Consider the following 22,816-nt stretch of genomic DNA (forward strand, 5'->3'; position numbering starts at 1 on the left):
GTAAGGGTTTCCCTTCTGAATAGGACAAAGCCAAACAGCGAAGCAGCGGGATTACTGGGCTGCTGAAGGGAGACAATGGGGAAACAAAACTCAGGCCGGAGAGACATTTGTTTTTCGGAGGGGCATGGCTGCCCTTACACAATCCCTTTTAAAGTACTGTGAAGTTTCTATAACACAATCCAGTCCTGCAGCCAGGCAGAAATCCAGCCCCTTCGAAAGTTTTTCATTCCATATTTAAAAACTGTGCACCCATTTACTACCACAAACTGCAGAGGTATTAACGTACAAGAAGATACAACGGGCTTTGGGGTCTCTCTGATGAGCACCTCTGGACATTTTAAGCACCAAATGATGACGGCAGTCACTCCTTGCCGTATGGACTAGTTGATGTGGAAATCCAAATGGGTGCAGGTTTTGGTGATCCACTGCCTGCTGACCGAGCATATCTCTGTTGTTCCCTGTCGCATACTGGCTCACTTTTGACTTCCAGCCTGAATTTTAGCTCAAAGTCCCCCCCAAATGGCCTGAGGCTTTTCCACATGGGGGCAAGGAGAAGGAGCAGCCCACTCTTTGTGGCTGCAGCAGTGATCTGCTTCCATGGTGGGGTGAGATTGAAAAGGCGTGTTCTTTCTGGGGATGATGGGGGTGCTGGTAGGGTCTGGGTTTGCTCCCTGTTGGGGAGTCAAGGTGTGACTGTTGTTCTTCCCTGTGTAGAAATTTTCTCCGGGCCCCTTCCAATGCTGAAAGTTGACTTTACCCACACAGGACCACATGATGCTGTCTCACTTGTCACAAGTGCTGGGCCTGAGCCCCCCAGATCGGCCCAAGGAATTTCCTCTCATCTTCCCACATGCCATGCTGTGACTCTCTCCCTGCCCAGGGCATAACGGGAAAAATTCTGGAGAGAGAGTACTAACACATCCCACGGGGCTGCTTGCTATAGGGCTAGCTCTTGGCACTCCTTTGTTCCCCTACAAAGCATGTGGGATGGGGAGAAGCCAGTCCCATCATAAGTAAACAAATGCACTGAGTTAAATTTTTTAAAAGGAGTCATAAATAAAGAACTATCGTTGGAGAAGTCCCTAAAGATGCTGTTTTTGCTAGGGTTTTTTTTAATGTTGGCAGCTTCAGCAACATTTACAGAGATGTCAGAGTAAATAGCCTGCCATCCTACAGCGTCTTATAAAAGTCTTTAACAACAAGATTTTTATGCTTTCATATTATATGGGTTCCTAATAGACATTCTGTTCATGTCTCCTTATTTTATGTAGTGTAGAAAAAAATAATAATCCCTGTCTGCAGCATATCTTAAATTGTACATCTTTAGCAATTTCTGACTTAGGGAATAAAGAACTAGATGCCTTTTGGACAGAAGATGATCAGAGTTTTCTGGGATTTGGAACATCCCATAGCTTCTGCACCAGCCATAAAGGGGGAGGGAAGGGAAGAAATGTTTATTCTGTTTAACTTTACAAACAGAAATTGAAGTGAGACTTAATCACACTGTGCAGGTAAATTTCCTGATACTTTGTTAGAAGGCTCTTTCATCTTGCAGATTAAAGGCTACCTGGGGAAGCCGTTGCATAGCAAGGTAAAGGGTGCATTAACTCTCCTGGCTCAGTAAGTACAAGGTGGGCCATTTCCTTTTCAAAGTGGAGTAAATTTTCTCTCATGAGGAGAGAAACTACAAGGAGCATTAGTACAGTTCACTGTATGTTTATAAATTGCATTTGGGATAGGGTTGATTTTTCCCCACAGAAAGGGTCAAAAACATAATGACAGATAGTAGCTGAAAGCTGAATCTCTCAAAATTCAACCTAAAAATGAGCATACACTCTTAACCAAAGCCATTTTTAGCTCCTGGAACAACTTACCTAATTTCCCCATCATCTGATGGCTTTAAATCAAGTCTGGATGTGTTCCTAGAAAATAGATTCTAAATCAGCTGAAAGTCAAGAGCCTGATGCGTGATTCCTGCAAGGAAGGTCTACAGCCTACACTATGAGGGAGGTGAGACCAAGAGAGCAGAATGGTCTTAGAGTTGCTGAAGCCAATGAACGACATGTCCCACACCAATCCCAACCAACTGCATCTGCCTGTAGAGTGAATACCTTTAATAAATTGCCTTTTTTTCCTTTCTGTATCAACCATTTTTTTCAACTCTGGGGCTTTCTCAAAAGGAATGTTGTAGGGGCCCAAAACCTTCGCCTATGGCTGAAGTGCAAATATGATAGCAGGTTTGAAAACATGGAGCTGGTTTTATTAAAGTCTCATTTCTTCCTCATGCCTGGAACTCATCCCTAAAACCTTCAGACTGCATCCTTTTCTAAATCTACTTCCAAGATGACAGATACGATGAAACCCACCCAAACTACCTTTGGAGTTGTCTACATTGCTGATGTGCACCTGACCCAGTCAGAATGTATAGTAGAAGAAGAGACAAAAGCCTTTGTAAAGAGTGACTTTACTGACCAATGTTAGGATGTGAAAAGTTCCCTGGACTCTCTTGGCTCTACCAACTGGAGCATAGGAGGATCTGAGGGTGATGAGCTCAGGTAGATTCAGAACCAAAACGGTGTTGCTTATATCTTGAAACAATCTATCTCCAGAGGAGAATTTAGTGCAGCCAAGTTGGAAGGGGGAGGTGGTGGTGGCAATTTTTCATTAGACCTGCTGAGAAGGCTTCATGGGAGACCTTATTATGGCCTTTCAGTACTTAAAGGGGGATTATAAGAAAGATGGGGGCAAACATTTTAGCAAGGTCTGTTGCGGTAGGACAAGGGGCAATGGTTTTAAACTAAAAGAAGGGAGATACAGGTTGGATATAAGGAAGAAATATTTTGTAATGAGGGTGGTCAAACACTGGCACAGGTTGCCCAGAGAGGTGGTAGATGCCCCATTCCTGGAAACATTCAAGGTCAGGCTGGATGAGGCTCTGAGCAATCTGATCTAGTGGTAGATGTCTCCGCTCATTGCAGGCGGGTCCCTTGCAATTCAAAACATTCTATGATTCTGTGATTCTATGACATCTCTAAGCTAAACCCAGATAAGCTTCTCTGAGTTGTGTTCCTTCACCAGGCCTGACAAGGAGCAGTAGGCTCCAAGGTAAATACAGGTTAGCTGCAACTTCTAATCCAGTTCTCTGCACAGGTCCAGCTTGAGGGCTAGGTGCTGAGGGCTGTCAAGAGGAGACCACTTCCTAGAAGCACAGTTCCCTGCAATTGCAGGAACTGTGATGGCTGTGTGTATGGGCAACTCAAGACTTACCTGTAGTACCAGCTACCTCCAGTCCTCTGTGAAAACTGTCTTTCTCTTTTCCTTTCCACATGTGTAAATCATCATCAGATGCTCAGTGTTTCCTGTAATGCTGTAAATAGACAGCCTGCTAGTTCCATGGCTGTGTTTGGCCTAGATACTTACTGAAGGTTGCTCTCATGTATCTTTATTCTCTTTATTTCAGGCTGTTATCAAATAAGTGTGAACTCATGACGAAGATACACACAACACTTTACGATGAGGTAGGAATCATTCAAGCTACAACTGCATCTGATTTTGGTGCAAAGGTGTGTCCTTTGTACTGTCCCTACACTGATAATCTTGAAGACTTTGATAAAGCAGAGTGGAAGTTTGGAAGGATAAAGAGTGTCTATACCAAATCTGGAGATGTGACTGCAACTGAGATGGAGGCCTAATTAGCTTGGGCAGACCACTGCATTCCTGTGGGTACTGTAAGCTTGGTTCAAGCTAGTGCACCAATGTGGTGTTGCACAGTGCTGTAGAGTCAAGCCAGACTATTCAGAATTAGACAAGGCATCTCACATTACACCATATGTCCATACTATAGTATTTGTAAGACTATCTAAAAAGGACTAAGACTAGGCCAAAGGAATGGTATCCTAGAAATCAGGATAATTTCTCAACAAGCAGATCTCTTACATTATGGAATGATGTCCATTGGCAGACCTATTGCTTGGGATGTTTAAATCCACATCTGGAAACAATAAAAATCAGCAATAGGATACGATCATCCAAAAGACATTCTCCAGCTCCACTTCCATTGAAACCATGAACGGAAAAACGGTAATGGATTTTCCTGACCATTTCTGAGGCCATTCCCAGCAGATGGCACTGAACCTGCTCTGCAGGACTCTACCCAGACACCACCCTCCTTACTCCACTACAGGATATTAGCTTATGACTGCTACCAGCTAGTACGTAACCCACATTTCTTATGCAAGGTGAATGAAGGTGTTCAAATCTTTTGCTGAGCCAAGAGGAAGTCATAGTTCCACCAGGATGTGACAAGGGATGGTTTAGATTTTTCTGTGCATTTCTGTGTTGGCCCTGCTACTATGACATCCAAGGGCACTCCAGCATTAAGAGGGTTTTTTAGGCAAACAGCAGGGTAATAGACAGGTTTTATCAAGTGCTTCTAAAATCTCTGCAGACAAATTTAATTTCTTAGCGCACAGAGATTCAAGAATTATCTCAGTGATTATTGTGTCTTTGAAGCGTAGAACAGCCTGGATACCAAATGCAAAAGGCAAGTACGAACTGGAAATAGATGGAATTAGGGTTGTTTAGTTATGTGGAGATGTGAAGTGAGGCTGGGTTCAGACAAGGACCTTCTTGTTGTCGGACTGCGGTTTTCTTATTTACACTGTTCTGCATTACCTCTTTCTGATCCAGAAAATCTGTTGTAGTTAAACCACATGTGTGCCTGCTTATAATAATTGGTAAAAGCAGAATTGAGAGAGTTCAGCAGTAACCGAGGGCACTGACATCGCCTGACCACTCCTAGACCTGCTATGTCTGAGGAATATGCAGCTGGAGCAATACACTGGGGACCCATCTTAAATTCCCTGGACAAAACAATTTTTATATGTCTTAAGCCTAGAAGTTACAGTCTGCAGATCATGGCAGCTCCAGTGGGTCTAAGAAATCACAGATCTTCTTAGAACACAGCAGGGCCTTTGAAGAAAGCAGAAACAAATAGGCTGAATATGGGTTGACTTCCTGATTTGTCTCCCTCCTGTCTATCAGGGCCCACACCCTGTCTCACTCCCTTGATGCTCTTTATACATCAAATGGCTGAATACCTACTGGGAGTAAATCCATCATTACAGCCTTACTTGGCATTCAGACCGACTTTCCTGCTGAATGCAACTTGTGGGATCCTAACTTTGCAGACCTAAGAGAGCTTGTGTAATTTGTGTTCGTATGAACAGAAGCTTGTGCGTTTTGAAATGTTACAATCAAATAATCCCATCTGTACTTGGGAGTCTGAAGCAGGCTGACTTACAGTTGCCTTTTTTGCAGTAATTATGGAACTTCCTTGGCAGGAAGCATTTCGGCTGAGCTGAACCTCCATCCTCTCAACTTTTGGCTTCCTCACAAGGTAAGATTCGTAAAACCAGTGGAAAATTCTGCATTTTGCACTTTAACAGGCTCTAGGAACACTGACCACTTAGTCAGAGCATCTCCACCTGCTTCAAAACATCTCCCATCTCCTATACTTCAAACTCCCTGTGAGCTTCCAAGGTGACAGAAAGGTATTTTATCTCTAGCCTTTTTCTGACTTTCGGGCATTTCAATTTTTTCATTAAGTGCAGTGAAGACCCAGAGAAGATTGCTCTCATCTTCCAATTCCAGCTTTCCCCATCCCCTTAATCATGAAATACACTGTTGTCTGGTTTTTCCACGAACAGCATTTTTATCTGTAGGTGGGATACAAGGAAGCATTCATCAACATGAACAATTAAAGTAAAACATGCCTGTTGCTTGTTTGTACTGTATTTTGCAAGTATAGGTGAAGATATTTTTTTAAAACTGGATTTTGGAGAATCTGTCTTTGAGGCCTGAATACAGGTTAATAAGGGTTTCCTAAATGTCAGTCTTCTCCTCCTGTCACTAGTGAGGGTTGCCTAGTATTTCTGAAAAATCAGATCCATTGCTAAAATGTGCTGCCAGACAGAATTTGATATCTATTGTTAAAGTTCATTAGACTGAAGCCAAAAAAAATCCCCGTCTGGTTTGGTGCAAAGCTCTTTTTCCCCTGAGTGCCTTTGGCTACGAATTCTGCATATTCTAATTTTAAAGTATCATTCATTTTCTATTTGGTGATAAATGCTTTCCTGCGTAAGAGTCTTTTGATTGCTCTCCTAATTAAAGTGGATAGTTTCCTTTTATGTTAGGTGGCTGGGCTTCTGGGTAACTGCAGTTTTCAGGGAACAGCCAAGGTTACGTGGCAGTGTTTATTACCTTCACTCTCATCACCAACGGGTACATATTCTGGAGCTCCAAATTCTCAGCAAGGAAATGAATTAAAAAAATGAGGAATTTGTCATTTTGGATGCTTTTAGGTCTCCCTTTCCTAGGAATGGCTTTCTATCCATTTGCTCTCACATATTCATTGCGCTGTGCAGAAGTTTTGATGACTTAAAGGGCACGGACACAGAAGTAAGAATGGATATTCCATGTTGTCCCTTATTGTCCCCTCGGAGTCTGTTTTGGTCAACATAGATATTAGTGATAGCAGCACATAAATGTGTGCTGGGAAACTCACTTCTTTTGTGAATGCTATTTACCTGCCAAATGACACTGTGTCTTCACTCCTGCTGAAATGCCCCTCCCTTGATCTGAACTGCTCTGGAAAATGCAGGGGACTTGATCTGAAATGTTAGAGAAAACACTGGAGAATACCCTGAACAGAACAGAAAGTGAATAACCATGGCCAGTCAGGGCAGTCTATTCAGAGGAAAGTCTCTGCAGGTGGAGATCCAGCTACCACCCACAGGACCATTGTTCTTCCAGGCTTGGACTACTGTGATGGACATCAGCAACAAGCTACCAAAGAAGGGCCTCGAATTATCTCGAGTATCTAACAGAGGGCACTACTATAAGTGAACTACTGCACAAGCAAAACTCTTTCCAGTGAACACAACTTAGAGAAGGCATAACAAAAGATCAAGGGGAAGATGTGGAAGTTTTGGGATCTCGCTGGAAGGACGCTACTCACTTCTTCAGCATGCTCCTGCGTGTCCGTGCGTGTTCCTGCAGGTCTGTAACTATCGTGATGTGTCTGAGTCAACTGTGCACAGGGCTTAGGAGTGCTGTTAAAATGTGACATTAGCATTTTCAGCTGTTTTCACGCTTTCAAGGTGACCAGGATCTCTGCTGATAGTATGCAAGTGTTTTCTATGAGGGGGAATGTTCCTGTTGTTTCTGAGGTCTATGGAAGCTGGTCTTCAGAGCTCACATGGAGCAAGAAGGGATATAAGCCTTAAAGGCCACCTTTGGAGCTAGTGTCTAAACAGATCTTAAACTCACCAGGATCAAAATTCCTGCACCAAAGCTTGGGTTTAATATAACATCATGATGACAGTTCTTAGTGAAGCTCTACCAGCTGCCTTGCTTCAAGTGAAATTTGGAGATATCCGGAGACCTACTCTGACTGTTCATCTCTGAATGCTAAATAAAACTTTCAGACCCCAGTTTCTCCTGTCCTGAGTAGCAGCAGAAATTGTGAACCTTGCAGGTCACATCAGTGAGGGAAAGCAACCATGGATGCAGCATCTGTGTATAGGGTAATCTGTTTCAGTCAGACCCTGAAGCAGCAGGAGCGGTAAAGTGACAACCTTGTAACAGCACCATTTTCAGACTCCACAGGAATATAGGGAACCCAGACTGAAACTCTTTAGGCTTGAATGCTTTAATCCTCGCAGTACTCTACATAACCCGAGCTGGGAGCATTTAAATCATCCTCCCAAACAGAAAAGACCTTTGAGGTTAAGAAAAGCGTGGAAGGCAATGTGTGCTGATATCCCCGTGACCATGTCTGCTGGATATCATTGGGGGGGGAGGCAGAGGGGGGGAAGAAAAAGTATTTACCCAGTTATTGGAGATGTAGCTCTCTGCCTGTCCAGGTTAAGGTGCTGGGGTGCAAGCTGAGATCTGTCATACCCCACATGTAGCCTTCTCCTTTGTGGCTACAGCAGCAGACTGCACGGCACACTGCGTTCGTTTATAAAGCTACTCTGCGCACACTACTTTGACTTGTCTATAGTTACCAGAATTTCCTTTTATAACCAACAGTACATATTGTCTATATGATCTCCTCAGAATTGTCTCTCCTGCTGTCTCTGAGGCAGAGCCACAGGGTGAATCACCAGCAAGATTAAAGAAGCTGCTATAGTCTTCTTGTTCTTCATTTCCTCAGACGTGCCCCTTCCTTATAAAAAGGAACAGAAATGAAGAGCCCAGACCTCAGGAAGCCATGTAATGCAGCCTCTGGGATCTTCTTGCCACAGCATTTCCCATTTCTAGGAGCTGGTGACCTGCAAGAAAGTCATCACCCTCACCTGTAGAGAGGCTCCTGTCTGGAAAGCAGAGCATACTTAAACAACGGCAATTCTTGGCTTTCTTAGTCCATGTTTTGTACTTGCATTTGCAGTGACAGGTGAACATTGACCCCTCTTCAAAGCCGGGGCAGTCTCAGGCAGGTGCCTTTGAAACTCCCCTCCTTGTACTTCAGGGGCTGGATCCCAGGATTTTGCCTTTGGATCATCCCTACCCAGCAGCCACATTGCCTTTGCTAAGCAGTGACTTTGACTTTTGCTACCTTGTTCTGAAATCTCCCCTAAAATGTGGAGGGAATCAGGGGAAAGAAGACACCGCAACAGACAGGTGAGTCTAAACTCAGCTGCTCCGACTGTAATGGCTCCAACAGGTCGTCGTTCATTACCAGGCTGTGTTACATGTGAAACGAATGTTCTTCACCTTCCAGGTATCCTCTTGTGGGCATGATTCTGACTGCCTTGTGGAGGTTAATTGGCTATTTAGAAGTCCCACTTTACGGTAATACGCTGCTAACAGGTAGCCAGCAGGTCCCAAAAAATAAATATTCAGCCAAATAATTCTAGAAAACAGAACTCCTCTGGATGTTATGGAGTCACCATGAATCCTCCCAATAATGCATTTTAAGCCTGGCTGCATTGGTTCACTGCAGTTGTAATTTCAGAGCACCTGTAGGGCTGATGTGGATCTGGGGAGTTGTTTAACAGATGGCTCCTTTCGGAAGCTGGAGAAGCAGAGTTGCCTGTTAGACACAGGGTAAGCAGCTGTGTGAGGATTTTCTGAGTGTTCAGGTAGCCTTCCAGCTCAGCACACCTCTGAATTTAGTTGCTAAGCCTGACTGAGTGATGGTAATGGTTAATATGGAATTATATAGGTCCAGGAACAGTACAACTTGTGTTCAGGCAGAAGATCTCTGACTTTTGGAAGAGGATAGGATACAGAAACAGCGTATGGAGGGCTCCTTTAAGTCTAAGATAGCAAGGTTAGGCATGGCAGAAAAGACTAGGGCCAAAAGTCTTCCATCAAGATGTAGGCAGCTGTAGACTCTGGGGACAGTGCTGCTCTCCAAGTCCTCAGTCAGGGTTAGAAGAAACTTCCTTTCTGTGATTCCCTGATCTTATCATGGGATAATTATTGTAAAGTCTGGGAAAAACACCACATCATTCCCTGTTTCTTTTTAGTATAGTAGATATCTGCATCCTGGTATATTTATTCTGAATGATTGAGTACTGAGGTCACTGGGGTAGAGTCATTGCAATCATCCGCAGTTCTGTTAAAGCTGGAAAAGTTGGACTTGCTCAACCCAGGTTCAAGATTTCTTGGTTTTGTAATGACTGAGAGGATGTGGGTCCCCAAGGGAATCATACCATCTATTACTGAAATTTTCAGCAGAGGCTATGTGAAGACTTTTGGTGTACTTCTACCTTGTGAAGTCCCAAGGTTGAACCTCACACCCATACAGCTGTGCCCTTATTTGCTCCAGTTCTGGTAACCACTTCTCATTGGCAATGAGATCCTTGCACCATGGTGGGATTTTTGCCTTCTCTGTGAGAAAGCAAACTCATGGGGAGACTCACAGATGCGTCTTGGTGATTAAGTGGAAAGAGTTTTCATCAGCTTTGATGGACATTGGTTTGTGTTTTGTGTCATGCAGCTCAAGAGGGAAGAAGCTAATTCTGGAAGAAATGATGTTTGATGTTATAGAATTGTAGAATGGTTTGGGTTGGAAGAGACCTTGAAGATCATCTAGTTCCAACCCCCTGCCATGAGCAGGGACATCTTCCACTCGACCAGGTTCCTCAGAGCTCCATCCAACTTGGCCTTGAACACTGCCAGGGAGGGGGCATCCACAGCTTCTTTGGGCAACCTGCGCCAGTGTCTCGCAGCCCTCAGATTAAAGAATTTCTTTCTTTTATCTAATATAAGTCTACCCTTTTTCAGTTTAAAGCCATTGCCCCTTGTCCTGTCACTCCATGCCCTTGTCAAAGGTCCATCTCCGGCTTTCTTGTAGGTCCCTTCAGGTACTGGAAGGCTGCTCTAAGGTCACCCCGGAGCCTTCTCTTCTCCAGGCTAAACAGCCCCAACTCTCTCAGGCTTTCCTCACAGCAGAGCGGTTCCAGTCCTTGGATCAGTGCTGTGGCCTCCTCTGGCCCTGCTCCAATGGGTCCATGTGTTTCCTGTGTTGATATCGTGTCAGTCATTTCTCGTTATGGTAACTCTAGTGAGTTGGATGATTTTCCTTGATGTGGACACTTCTTCCATATGATGCTTAGTGGCACCCTAATCAAAGATCAGACAGACCCCTTAAATCCATTGCTAGCACTCTGAACAGCATCCTGATGAGCAGGTAAGTTTTGCCATACTAGGAGTGTAATTGTAAAGAAATTCAAATCAATATAGATCTAATCTAAGTTAAACTGAGCTTTAGGGATTAATCAAATCTTAATTACAGACCAAACCACACAGCTACAATTATTTCTGAATTCACCGGCTGAGCATTCATGCGGGTGCTAGAAACTAAATATCACCTTTTTGCATTACTGTTATTAAACATTACACATTCATAACCTTTTCAGTTATAAATTATTAATGTGTGTATTTAAACTTTTAATTAAGACAAACTCTTAGGGACAGATTCTACTACTGTTATTGATCTTGTGTCTTTTCCCGCAAGGAGTTTCCTGAACTACATTGGGATGGCTCATGTGATAAGATACTATTAATTTGTATTTATTTTTGGAAGAGTGAATAAAGTTTAGACCACATAGTCAATGAGGGAACATTCATGTCCAAAATAATTTGAAATCTAAAACCAACAGGCAAGAAGATACAAACTAAAAGAGAAGAAAGAGCGATAGAGAAAAAAGATGGACAAGCAAGGTAGTAAAATTTATAGCTAGTATCACTCCTATATCCCGAATTGGTGATAAAAAATTTCTGAAGGTCATAACTGAATTAGGTGAGTGGACAGCGTGAAGGTACGTGACAAGTTAGTATTAGCAGTAGTATTCTTTTGTGGGCTTAGATGTGGATCAAGGTCTTAGTTTGTTAGCACCATATAAACCCAGATGAAGGTGTGAGTCCTTGCCCTGTTATCCTTCAGTTAAACCATTGCTGGTGAATGTAAAACAATCCTTGTAAAAAGAGTGGAAAGGAATTTGGGTACACTTATTTGTTGCAGATGCAACGCTATCGTAAGTCTGGTGCAAGGATAGATGGCAGAGGATCTCAGGATAATTTAAAGGGACTTCATAAGCTTTACAAAAATCTTCTATTAATTAAGAAAAATATTAGTTAAGGCAAAATAAACTGTGTTATGTTGACTTACAGTAGCTCAACAGAAGTCCTCTGTAGGGGCTCGTGAGTGTTTTATCTCTGCAGCCACTAATTACAGGTACCTCTTCCACACTGGAGAACCTGAGCTGCTGGGAGCAGTGAAAGCTAGTTAGTGGCTCCCTGTTTGGAGCATTGCACAAGAAAAGATGAACTCAAAGGGGAATGCACTTGCAGAAAGCTCGAGAAACAATGAAGCACCTTAGTAACAGCACTGGCCAGCAGGAAATATCTCTGAATCATTATTGCACCCTTCTCACTTAAGTTTTCAGCTCAGGCTGCAGCTTCTGTCAAACAGGCAAATGAAAGGTTGGGATGTGTAAGAAATGGGGTGGAGTAAATTTCAGCATGGTATAAAACCAAGGCTTCTCTCTCATCTGGAATGCTATATGTCACTGCCAAGGGAATTAAAGGATGTTCAGATAAGGATGACAAGAATAATTTGAGACCTGGCGAAAAAAAAACCTTTATGCGGAGAGAGACTGAAAAGATAAGTGGTGTTTATGGTGGAAGGGAGCTAAATAAGAAGGGCTGTGATAAAACCTCGTGCTGTCAGGGCTGTGGCAAGGGACAGAGGGGGAATGGTGAGAAGGAACCCAGGAGGTGTGAGCTTGCCAGAGCCTGTGGGCAGTGGTGCTGCCGAGCCTGCTCAGGAAGACGTCAGGCAGGGTGGTGGCAGAGGCAGGGGCATCGGGAAGCAGCCAGAAATCCTGCTAGGGCTGAGGAAGTGACTTGGGCTCCCAAGGGAAGGGACACACGCTGACTGCCAAAGCTTCCCGCCCTAACTCTGTGCACTACTAGAAACAGTGAAAAGGAGGCTGGCTCAGCATTTTTTTCGTGTCTCCCAACACAATGCATAAAACAAAAGAGTAGAAGGCAGGAAAGTCAAGATTAGTAAGAACTGCCACTGTGGAAAACAGGATGGGTTTGTGAAGCTTGGTTCCACTGGATGTTGTAATGGCTGAGGACTTGAAGATATTCAAAGAGGGACTGACCATTCTCGTGAGGAATTAAAACCCAGTACTGCCACAGTGAACATGGACAGACTACTTGGAGCAAACAGGCGTTCTCCAGCTCCGGGGGTTACACCATCTCCTATCAGGAGGTGAGATGAGGTCTTCATGTGAACGTGGTCACCAGAGGGTTTCCTTGCACACAGCCTGACGTAGCCTGAAACAAGGGCCAGGGCAGGATGAAGACAGGCTGGTTGCACTGTTGCCAGTCGCCTGTTCCTGAGACAGTGTGTGTGAGACGGGCTGTCCTCCAAGGAGGTCAGCCCTCATGCAATTATCTTTTCTTTTATGGCTTGGAGAAAGCAGGGCGGCTTGGCATCACAGCTTCACCACTGGCACCTTAAGTGCTCTTCTCCATATTATGGTTTCCTCACATGCAAAATGGCATCAGTGACTTTGACCACACTCGAAAAGTTTGATGATCTACTACTAAAAACTGCCACACAAGTGCCAATAACCTATATTTTTTGGTCACATAATGCGTGCTTGGCTCCATGGGAGAAATTTTTTCCCAGCAAGACGCTTCAGCTGCCTTTGGTGTCACCATCCTTGCTCCAGACAGGAGTTTAGCATTTTCTCTCCCTCACCTCATTCAGGAAAACATTCCAGCAAGAAGCTAAATTAAATTTACCCGCAAACATTTAATTTAGCTTCACAAAGACAGTTATCCTATATTAGATATCTACCCACTGGGTTTTAAGAGCATATTTATTTGAAGATTAGCTACAAGTTAGAGTTTTTTATCCAGTGGGGCAACCAGATTAACGAGGTGAAAACCGAAGCACCTATTGTATTATACACAACTGATGACCTGGTTTTGATACTTTGGTATTTCGATTTACTCTCAGTCACTTCTCCTTATGCTTCTCCTGCTCCTCCTGTCTAGGCGAAGGTTCTGACCTCAGTTTTTCCAGCTTCGGAATGGAGAACTCAGTTAAAAATGTGTCAGTGAGGTCAATGATATTAAAGGAGTCTTTTGGATGCGGTCTGGGTCTTCCTCACTCTTCCTTCTTCTTGCCCTGCTCCCAGGAACCCGTCCTCCTCCTATCTACAGGCTCTCTACAGATCTCAAATCTCTGCGCTGCAGCTGCTTCTGAAACTTGAGACTTTCTGTTGTGGTAGGTTTGTATTCATTTGTCCAATAATGTTCCTCCAGAACAAATTCTTTCCATTATCCAGAGGAAGCGATTCATGGTTGCACTGAGCATGCCTCTGTTGACAGAAGATAGGAGTCTAGTGCCATCGGAGATGGTCCAGCATCTCCCAGTCACTGCCACAGAGAAGCACAAGTAGATTTTATCTCTTATATACCTGCCCCAGATGTCCTGGATATCCCTACATCCATTTACCACATACCTGGTTTTTGGCAACCGAGTGCTGTATTTTTGTGCCTAATTGGATGCCTCCTCCTTCACTTTGGGATGTGAGAAAAAGAAATGAGGATGTAAAAGCATTATGGTGGTAAATTCAGCAAAGGAGCTAAGTGTGAGTTCTTGTTGACTTTCAGCATATTCCCTGAGTTTGTCTGAAAATACCAGCCATGTTCCTCAGATTTCACAGGTAGCAGCGCTACACATAGCATCAAGAGCACGAAATCCCAAACTAGTCGTGGTAGTCTTGCTTGAGCCAGTCTTGAAGAGCTGCTTTAATCACAAATCCAGCAAAAAAGTTCACCTCTGCAGTGACAAGGAAATCAAAATCTCTAATCTTCATCTAACCAAGGAACTGTGGTGGATTTTGCTGTTGTTTTCGTGGAAAAGACAGCTGATATTCTACATTAATGACATGCAGAGGACTAGTCCTTACGGGCAATAGTAAAATGGATCTTATGCCAAATTTGGTGCCAATTTGAGTGTGACTTTCATCAAAGGGCTTCGAGCGTTCCCCATCAACCTAAACAGTCCTTTCATTTTGTTTTTCATGCAGTGACACATGGGAAATGGTGAATTAGTTGGAGAAAACAAGAACAAGCAGTAGACTATAAGAAGGGCAAGGAACTAGCTTGAGGAGAAATGACCATCAATTGTGCTGAGCAGTGTTCTCTTCCAGAGGACAAAAGACACAGATAGAGCTTGACACCAAAGGTAGGAGGGGGGAAAAGCAAATGTGCTGGTGACATGAAGTTGAGAAGCATTGGTAGTATTGAGGGGGCTCCAGATATCCCACAGGAAAGCCTGGATGACCTCACAGACTGAAATAGCAGAAAAGGGATGAAACTAAAATCCTGAATGCATGACCTTGCACTTCGCATTAGTTCCTGTCATAATCAGAAATTCTGTGGACTCACTGAGAACACAGAGGCAAAAGACCCAGAAGTATTGGTTAATCATGAGATGTCTGAGCTACCAACATCATGTCACGTCATGTCAGACTAGTGTAATCCTGAGATGCATGAAGAGACACATTTCCAGCAAAGATACAGCTGTATTAATGCCGTCGTACAGACGGCTGGTGAGGCCTCTTCTGGAACAGCACGTAGAATTCCCGTCACTGGTGTTCAAAACTGATGAATTCAGATGGAAGCAGGAAGGACCACTGATAACGGAAACGAACAAACCACTTGCAAGAGGAGATGACAAATTTGACTCCTTCAGTCTGGGAAAGACAAGTGTATATAATGACTGCTTATAAACATATCAGGGAGGTAAACATCAAAGGGGGGATAGACATATTAGCCTGAAGGACAACATTGGCACAAGAATAAACAAGAATGAATTGGCCATAAATTTAAGCTAGTAACTAGGAACAAGTGTGCAAGTGACAGGGGAAGCGAGTTTGTAGCAGCCTCTTCTCTGAACCATGGAGGTGAAAAACCTGGTTAGGCTGAAGTTGGAGCATGATCGTTTCTGAAAGGGGAAATATGGAATCTGCCTCACTGACATGTAGTGTTGCTTTTGCTCAACTATTCTTCATATGCTAAACTCAAAAGACGCACTTCTCCAGGCATTTGGCAAGTGCATAGGTGCAGTCCCTGCCCCAAAAGCTTACAAACTGAGGCACCACTCCTTGTTTTGTTAAAAATATTTTATGACTTCTCAGGATACTTTCCAAAAGGGGCCAAACCATTGAAATAAATTTGCAATATGCTTTTAGTGTTCAACTGATATATTAAACTGGATTATAAACTTGTATCGTAGGAAATTATACTTGCGCTTTAGTTCCATTAGCCTACTTTAAACATTGGTATTAAAAGCTGATACTTACTTAAATACCAAACTGTGCCTGGGTTATAATCTGTTTCTCTGATATCATAGATCATTTGCAAACCACAAAGCCCCTTTGATCTTGCAGAATGCTCAACTGAACTTAAAAGGAAATTAAATGCAGAGCTCAATTTTTCATTAAATTGTCACCCACTGTTTTAGAGTTATGACTCTTCAGATCTGTTTCTGCTAACAGGTGGACAAACAGAATGTTAATACCATGGTATCTGTGGAGTTATAAAATCTGCACTGAGCAAGAGATTTTCTAATTATTATCGCTTCTTTATTAGCAAGGCTAAAATCTCATTTTTCCAAAAAGTCTCAGGACACTCTAAAACCCAACTGAAAAATCAGGGCTTTAAAAAACTGGGGACAATTCTGTAGCCTCAGATGGTTTCAGGCAATAAGAGCTGAACAGATTTTATAAAAATGGAGCTGCAAATATCAGGGCTTATGTGCAATTAAAGAAGTCTTTGATGGTTGTTTTACCTTTATAAAACCAGGTATATACTCCTTAAGATCTGCAATACAGTTGCAGACTTTGACTATGAACCTAAAACTGGAGTATTAAACCTTGTAGGTGCTTTTGCCAGGGACATCACTGGGTGCAGAATCAACCGCCGTGAGAAATTCCCAACTCGTCGTATCTCACCGGGCAGGATGGCAGCAATTGTTTTGCACCCTAGAACAGCATCTCCAGCTCCAGCTCCCTCAATCACCGGCTGTGCAATGCCTCTAAGAGGCTGAATAGGGAGGCTGGGTGATGTAAGCCATAGGTGTGTGCTGCATGCCTCTCTTCCTAGCTCATTTTTAGAGAAAACATCTATCGCATCTCCATCCAGACAGCCTTTGGTGTCTTTACTCCAAACTGTGGCAGCTCACTATTTTAGGTTTGAAAGCCTCCAGGTTTGGCAAAGATGGTGGTTGTAATACCTATCCAGCTACCTATTAAGGCCACAGTCTGATGCTGCAGATACAGCAAAGGCTGGCCGGAGGGAAAGAAGGAGATTAGGAAGCTGTCTGTTGAATGCACCCGTTAGGAACATCCACTTTTTTGCATCAGGGTGAGGGTTCAGTTGTGCTAAGAGCTAAGCAGAATTAAAAGTTGAGTTGGATCTGTGAATTACCTGTGCTCCAAAATCCAATTTATTCGTACCACGAAGCTGTGGATGAAGGGGAAGGACATCAGTGAGCAAGGCTGCTCTGTGTTTGTAGATCTTCCCCTGAATCGGGCACATTTTTCTGCTTCTCATTTCATTTTTTTGTAGCTGGGCATTGCTTGCAACTGGGATTTTTTTTTTTTTTACTTTTTGATTACATCAATTTTTTAATTGGAGTAATTTTGGGTGGGTTCTGTCAGGTCCAACAAGTCCTGTTCTTGGAAATCTGTTTTTTTTGGCAGAGTTTTGTATAAATCTCACTCTGGTTTCAGAAAACTTTCTCTTTTGAGAAGTTGGCTGAGCTTTTGTTTGTTTGCACAGTCATCCCTCTCTCCCAGGAAATGCGTTCGGATCTAACGTCTTCTTCTGCGAACAGCCTGGTTGGCTCTCTGGGCTGATAGGAACAGTGTGCTGGCTGCATTTACTGCTTTTATACTAGAGTCTCAATGCTCTGACAAGTTGAGAAATGAAGAGCAGAAGATGTTTTCGAACTGTGGAAGGAAAGAAATGGTGAGGGTGTCTGGGCCTAGGTGGAGAGACAGACACCCCTTTTCACCCTGAATTTCAATGAGACTGAAAGGACAGCTATTATTTCCCAAAAGAGGAGTTTGGAAATCGTGGGTAGATGCTTTTGTTATAGTAATACAGCCAATGCTAGCACAATAAAAATTAAAGGCAGCCTTTTCCTCTGGGCCAGGGAGAGAGAGGAGACACTCTTTGTGTGCCCTCTTTCCACAGGCACTGGTGGAAGGAGCAGTACTTTAGGATGCTTTGAAAAGCAATGGATTAAGACAAAAGTGTATGAATTTCTGTATCCAAGACCTATTGCAAAGCACTCTTTGTGAGTATTACAAAAGATTGCAACTGAGGTCTGCCAGCCCAGGCTAGTTTTGTCTGAACCCTGCAGAAACTAAGGTTTTTAACTGTAGCCTAGTGGAAAACAGTCCAAAGAGTTGCCATTTCCAACTATGTCAAGGTCAGGTTGGACGGAGCTCTGAGCACCCTCGTCTGGTGCAAGGTGTCCCTGCCCATGGCAGGGGGGTGGAACTAGATGATCTATAAGGTCCCTTCCAACCCGAACCATTCTATGATTCTATGACTCCATATATCTTCAAGATTGTAGCTGTCCTGTAAAAAATTTCCAAACCAAAGAGATGTAAGTGGATCACCTCTGAGAAATGTCCTCTCCACACTCCTGACACCTGAGTGAGAGCAATTCTACTGACGTAGACTTGATGGTCCTGAATGATTTCTCTGATTGGTTTGAAAATCTTTCCTTAAATAGTAAATCAATGCACAAAGGAATTGCTCCAAACTCCTTCCAAGGTTGCTATGGTCTGGCTCTCATGGGCATTCTTCTACAGGAGCGGTACAGATGAGGCAAGACTAGGAGTTTCTGTTGAGGTCTTGCTCATCAACCACCTGTTGAGCCTCATCATGCCATGCACACACATACATACAAAGAGAACACCCCTGGCTAGAAGGCAGTAATAGCAGGAGGCTAAAAAAACCCAGATGGGTGCAAACAACAGGGAAGCATGAGGCAACAGCAAGACAGTTAAAACTAGCTTGAAATTACCTCGGACCTCTTGACCTCTACCACATCCCCACTGTGGAGTCTTAGCTATTGTGTGCAAACAAATAATAGGGAGGAGAAGCTTTAAAAATGGCACTACAGTCAAAGAACTTTTTAAAAATTCTTTACGCTTAGCCTCCATTAGTTTTGTAATATTAATTAGGTCTCCTGGGAAGCAAATGTTCTTCCAGGACAGCCTTTTGCTGGGAGTCAGAGTATGGATTGGAGGGAAGATGATTATTCTTTGGGAACAGAAGGCTCAGAAATCCCCTCTGATAGTTGGCACGTCTGGCTTAGTTGCAGATTCCCCATGAAAATACACATCTATCTGGGTGGGAGAACCAAAATCTAGGAAATCCAATAGAGAGGGTTAAGTCTTCCTTTCTGTGCTCATAATTTTTTAACTTCAGAAAATGATGGGCCCTCCTAGCTGTTTGCTGTCGCGGGTTTCTTAGGGCTCTGACTATCATTGATGATGTGTTTGATATGTTTAATGCTGAGATTCAACTAGCTAACAACCAATAATTAGCCATTAACCAGTAATACTCTGTCTTTGAAAGTGAGAGGAGATACGTAGCACGCAGGGATGCTGCAAGCTTTCCAGTGTGTTTCTGTCTAGGTACTTCAAAATCTGTGACAGCAGGAAAGGCTCCACCCAATGGCTATGACCATTTGCATCATGGTGCTTAGAGGGTCTTGATCCGTTCAAGCATTTCCAAGGAACAGCTTACTGACAAGTAAAAAACTTTACCCCGTCTTCCAGACTCAGGTTACGTTACATCACGTAACCTCCAGACAGAATATGTTATTAGGATTTATTAGGTTATAATCCTTTTTTGATTAAAAATTATAAATCAGCTCATGTTTGATGTTAACCCATAAATGCATAGCACACGTTAAGCAAAGCATAGCATACATGGCCCCTGGGCATGGATGGAGGAGCCCACCCTGCTGCGTTCATCACTTTGCAGAAAATAATGGACCCGATCAAAGGAGTGTGGCCTGCGCTGTGTTGGGGACATGGCTTTCAAGAGGTTAACACTCAGAGATGGAGCATGCTAAGCTGTTGCGTTTGATTTATTGTCCCTGCTTTCTTCTTGTTTCTCCTTGAAACATAAAAGCTTGCAGCCCACAGACTCTTGACATTTCTTTTAAATGCTCTTGTCATTCAGAAATTGCCACAGCCATCTCCCATAACTTTGTGCTTAGTGTTCCCAGCCTGTTTGGGGTTACTTGCAGAAGTTGAAAAGGAAATACGAATAGATTACAGGGCTCAGTCCTGCAAGGTGGAGAGTCTTCTAGCTCTGAACCAATAAAACACTTAACCATTTACTTAACTTCAAGGGTGGGAGTAGTCTCCAAGAACTGCGTTACCACTAACTGAATTATAATCTTGAGAATGAAATTGTGAAGGTGTCTTCAAAATAAACAGCCACTCTAGCTATCGAGGGCAGGTGACACTGTGTGGGATTTTTAAAGGATTTTGTTGATTTATGAGCACAATTATAGCTTGCACTGGAACCTGCCACTTAAATGCTTTTCTAAAAAATCACCTCCCTGTGATTTGGGGTTAGGTCCCTGGGCTCCTTGAACTCTCTTTTGCACAGCAGGACTGTTTTTCTGCTCATCCTGACCATACCACGCAGGTCTCCCTCTCTCCAATATATGCTAATAAAGGATGGAGAGTCTTCAAACTTGCAAGACAGTTCAAGAGCTTTGCACTTCATTATCCCAGGCCCAAACAGCTCTGTAGGAAACTCAGTCTCTGTCCTTTGTAGCCATCTAGGGTTAAGAATAAAATTTGAGGGTTAAGAATAAAAGTTAAGAAAATCCTGGGCTTTTGGGGAAGCACGTTTGTTTATTTCTTTCAACACAAAGCAGGAATGCCAGGTGGAGCTTTCAACTATTTATAAGCCATTGAACTAACAGCACATTTTTTAGCTCTATTAGCTATGTATGAGAACAGAGATAGAGATAATCAGCTTGTAAATGGCACTACATTAGGTCGGAAAACAGGCATAATACCACCTTCAATATTGCCTTCTGAAAGACAGCCAAACAAGGTGAAGACACCTATCAGGACCTTCACCGATCTCTGATCAACATGAAAGGTCCTGTGCTTCTGACCTGGGTGGTGCTGTTGATCACAGATAGTGCTTGGGTTTAGTTTCTTACCTGTTGTGAACCTTATCCTCCATTCAGTGCTCATCTCCAGGAAACGTTCCCCATGATCTAGCCCCTGTATAATTTTTTTTTTTTCTTTTCATGCAAATTATCTTGATTTATCATTTTTGGTGGATTTTATTTTTTTCTGTGACTAATGCTTCCAAAATCCTTTTCTTTCAGCCCTGAGCGCTAGAGAACCTGAACACTAGCCAGCTCTTCCAAGGACACGTGGAACTCGTATTTCCTAGCTGAATCCTAACAGTTAACTGGCTAGAAATCTCTTTTTCGTCTCCAACACGCTGTAAACTGGAATAAAAAATCTTAACTTTTTCAAGCTGCTTGTGGCTGAATGTAGCAGTTGTTTCAATGAAAAGGTCGTGCAAGAAAAGCACGACAGGATGGCAGCAGCCGGGGTTTCAGCCCTCCTCAGACAGAGGAAGCGAATGGACCCAAGTTTTCAACTTCTTGGGTAAGGGCTTGAAGACGAGGCTACAATCGAAAACGTGGTCCCTTCTCTTGTCACTGTACCCTTTCAAACGCAGTGCTGCTGCGCTGGAGTGTCTTGCCTTCTGGTGAGGGCATTGCAGGCAAGCAGCAGTGCTTGTGGACACCAGAGTGTAGGTATGGGACCTGGATGGGCTTAGTGAATACAGGGGCATCCCAGGCATGGGGACCAGCAAAATTTCAAAGACTCTCCTCGGAAGCTTTTCCCAGAGAAATGGAGACACTTACAACTTTGCAGGCACCCAAGTGGGGTGGCATTATTTTTTCACAGATCTGTCAGTTCAGCTAAGGTGTCTATACTCCGTGCAACTGCTGTTTTAAACGTTGCCCTTTGCGATTTGCAACATCAAGGCCTCAGGTGGCTTCAGGAAGCCATGGCACAGCTTTCTCTCAGTAATCCTGAGTAAGCTAGCAGTGACAAGTGACATGAAAGGTGCGCTTTGCATGACTTACGTGGAAAAGCCAATTACATGTAATTAATGTTGGTTAAATGCTTTGAAGATGAAAAGCTTTTATACAAGTGTGATTAACATCTATTCTGTCAAAGTGATTGTCTTTCTAATGTTTTAAGAAGCTTAATAGCATGCTTCAGCTTTTCAGTGTTTATCTGTGAGATGTGATGACCCTATGTACAGCATTCACTGGAAAACTACGCAAGAAAGGCCTTCAGTGGGAGTTGATGTTGGCCACAAATCAAGAGTAAAGACTGAGACACTGTGGGACAGAGATGATTCACCTGTCAACAGCTCAATCTCTTACAAAGGTTCCTAATCAGCAAACCAATTGAGCAATGCTAGAAGAATTGTCCTGATACAAGGTCTTAAACCGTGAGCGCGCACTGCAGGATGGCTTATGGACCCTGTGAAAAGGCAGTCTGTGCATGCTGGATCCAGTTTTAAAAGGTGCACGGTAAGGTGTATCAGCTCATGCTTAGCAGGAGCCCAGAATCTGGCACAGGACTGAACAGACACCTCCAAATGGGAATTTTGCCACTGCTTTCAATGAACGCAAGAAATGACTACATTTTAGCATGCACAACAATAAGCTGTTATTGACTGAAAGCTTATAGTCGATTGTCTTGCTCCAACATATTTTGCTTTCCACTGTAAATAAAGTAGATCTCATTGTAACCCACTCACAGGAGATGAGAAACAATAAGGGTCGGACACTGAACAATAGGCATTCTGAGAAAATAGTGAGTTCATACATTGGCAGTTGTTGTTATTTTCTGAAAATGAGTGCAGATGTTTTAGTATGCTGAAATCACTCAAGACTTTTATCACAGAAAGAGGCCATGGAGTAAATAAACCAGTGACAGGTATAATGAAAGGCGTTCAGTTTATTTGCTTGTTCAGAGTTATTTTATTCAAGGGAGCTCTGTTTTGCCTGCTACAGGCAAATCCTTGACATGGTCCCATAGAAGTATCTCCCTGGAAAAAATGAATCATGCAAGATCATGTAGCAAGTCCAGGACTTCTGGATGGCAATCAAATCGGTTACTTAATT

The sequence above is a fragment of the Opisthocomus hoazin genome, chromosome 4, assembly GCF_030867145.1.
Source record: "Opisthocomus hoazin isolate bOpiHoa1 chromosome 4, bOpiHoa1.hap1, whole genome shotgun sequence".
Classification (NCBI taxonomy): domain Eukaryota; kingdom Metazoa; phylum Chordata; class Aves; order Opisthocomiformes; family Opisthocomidae; genus Opisthocomus; species Opisthocomus hoazin.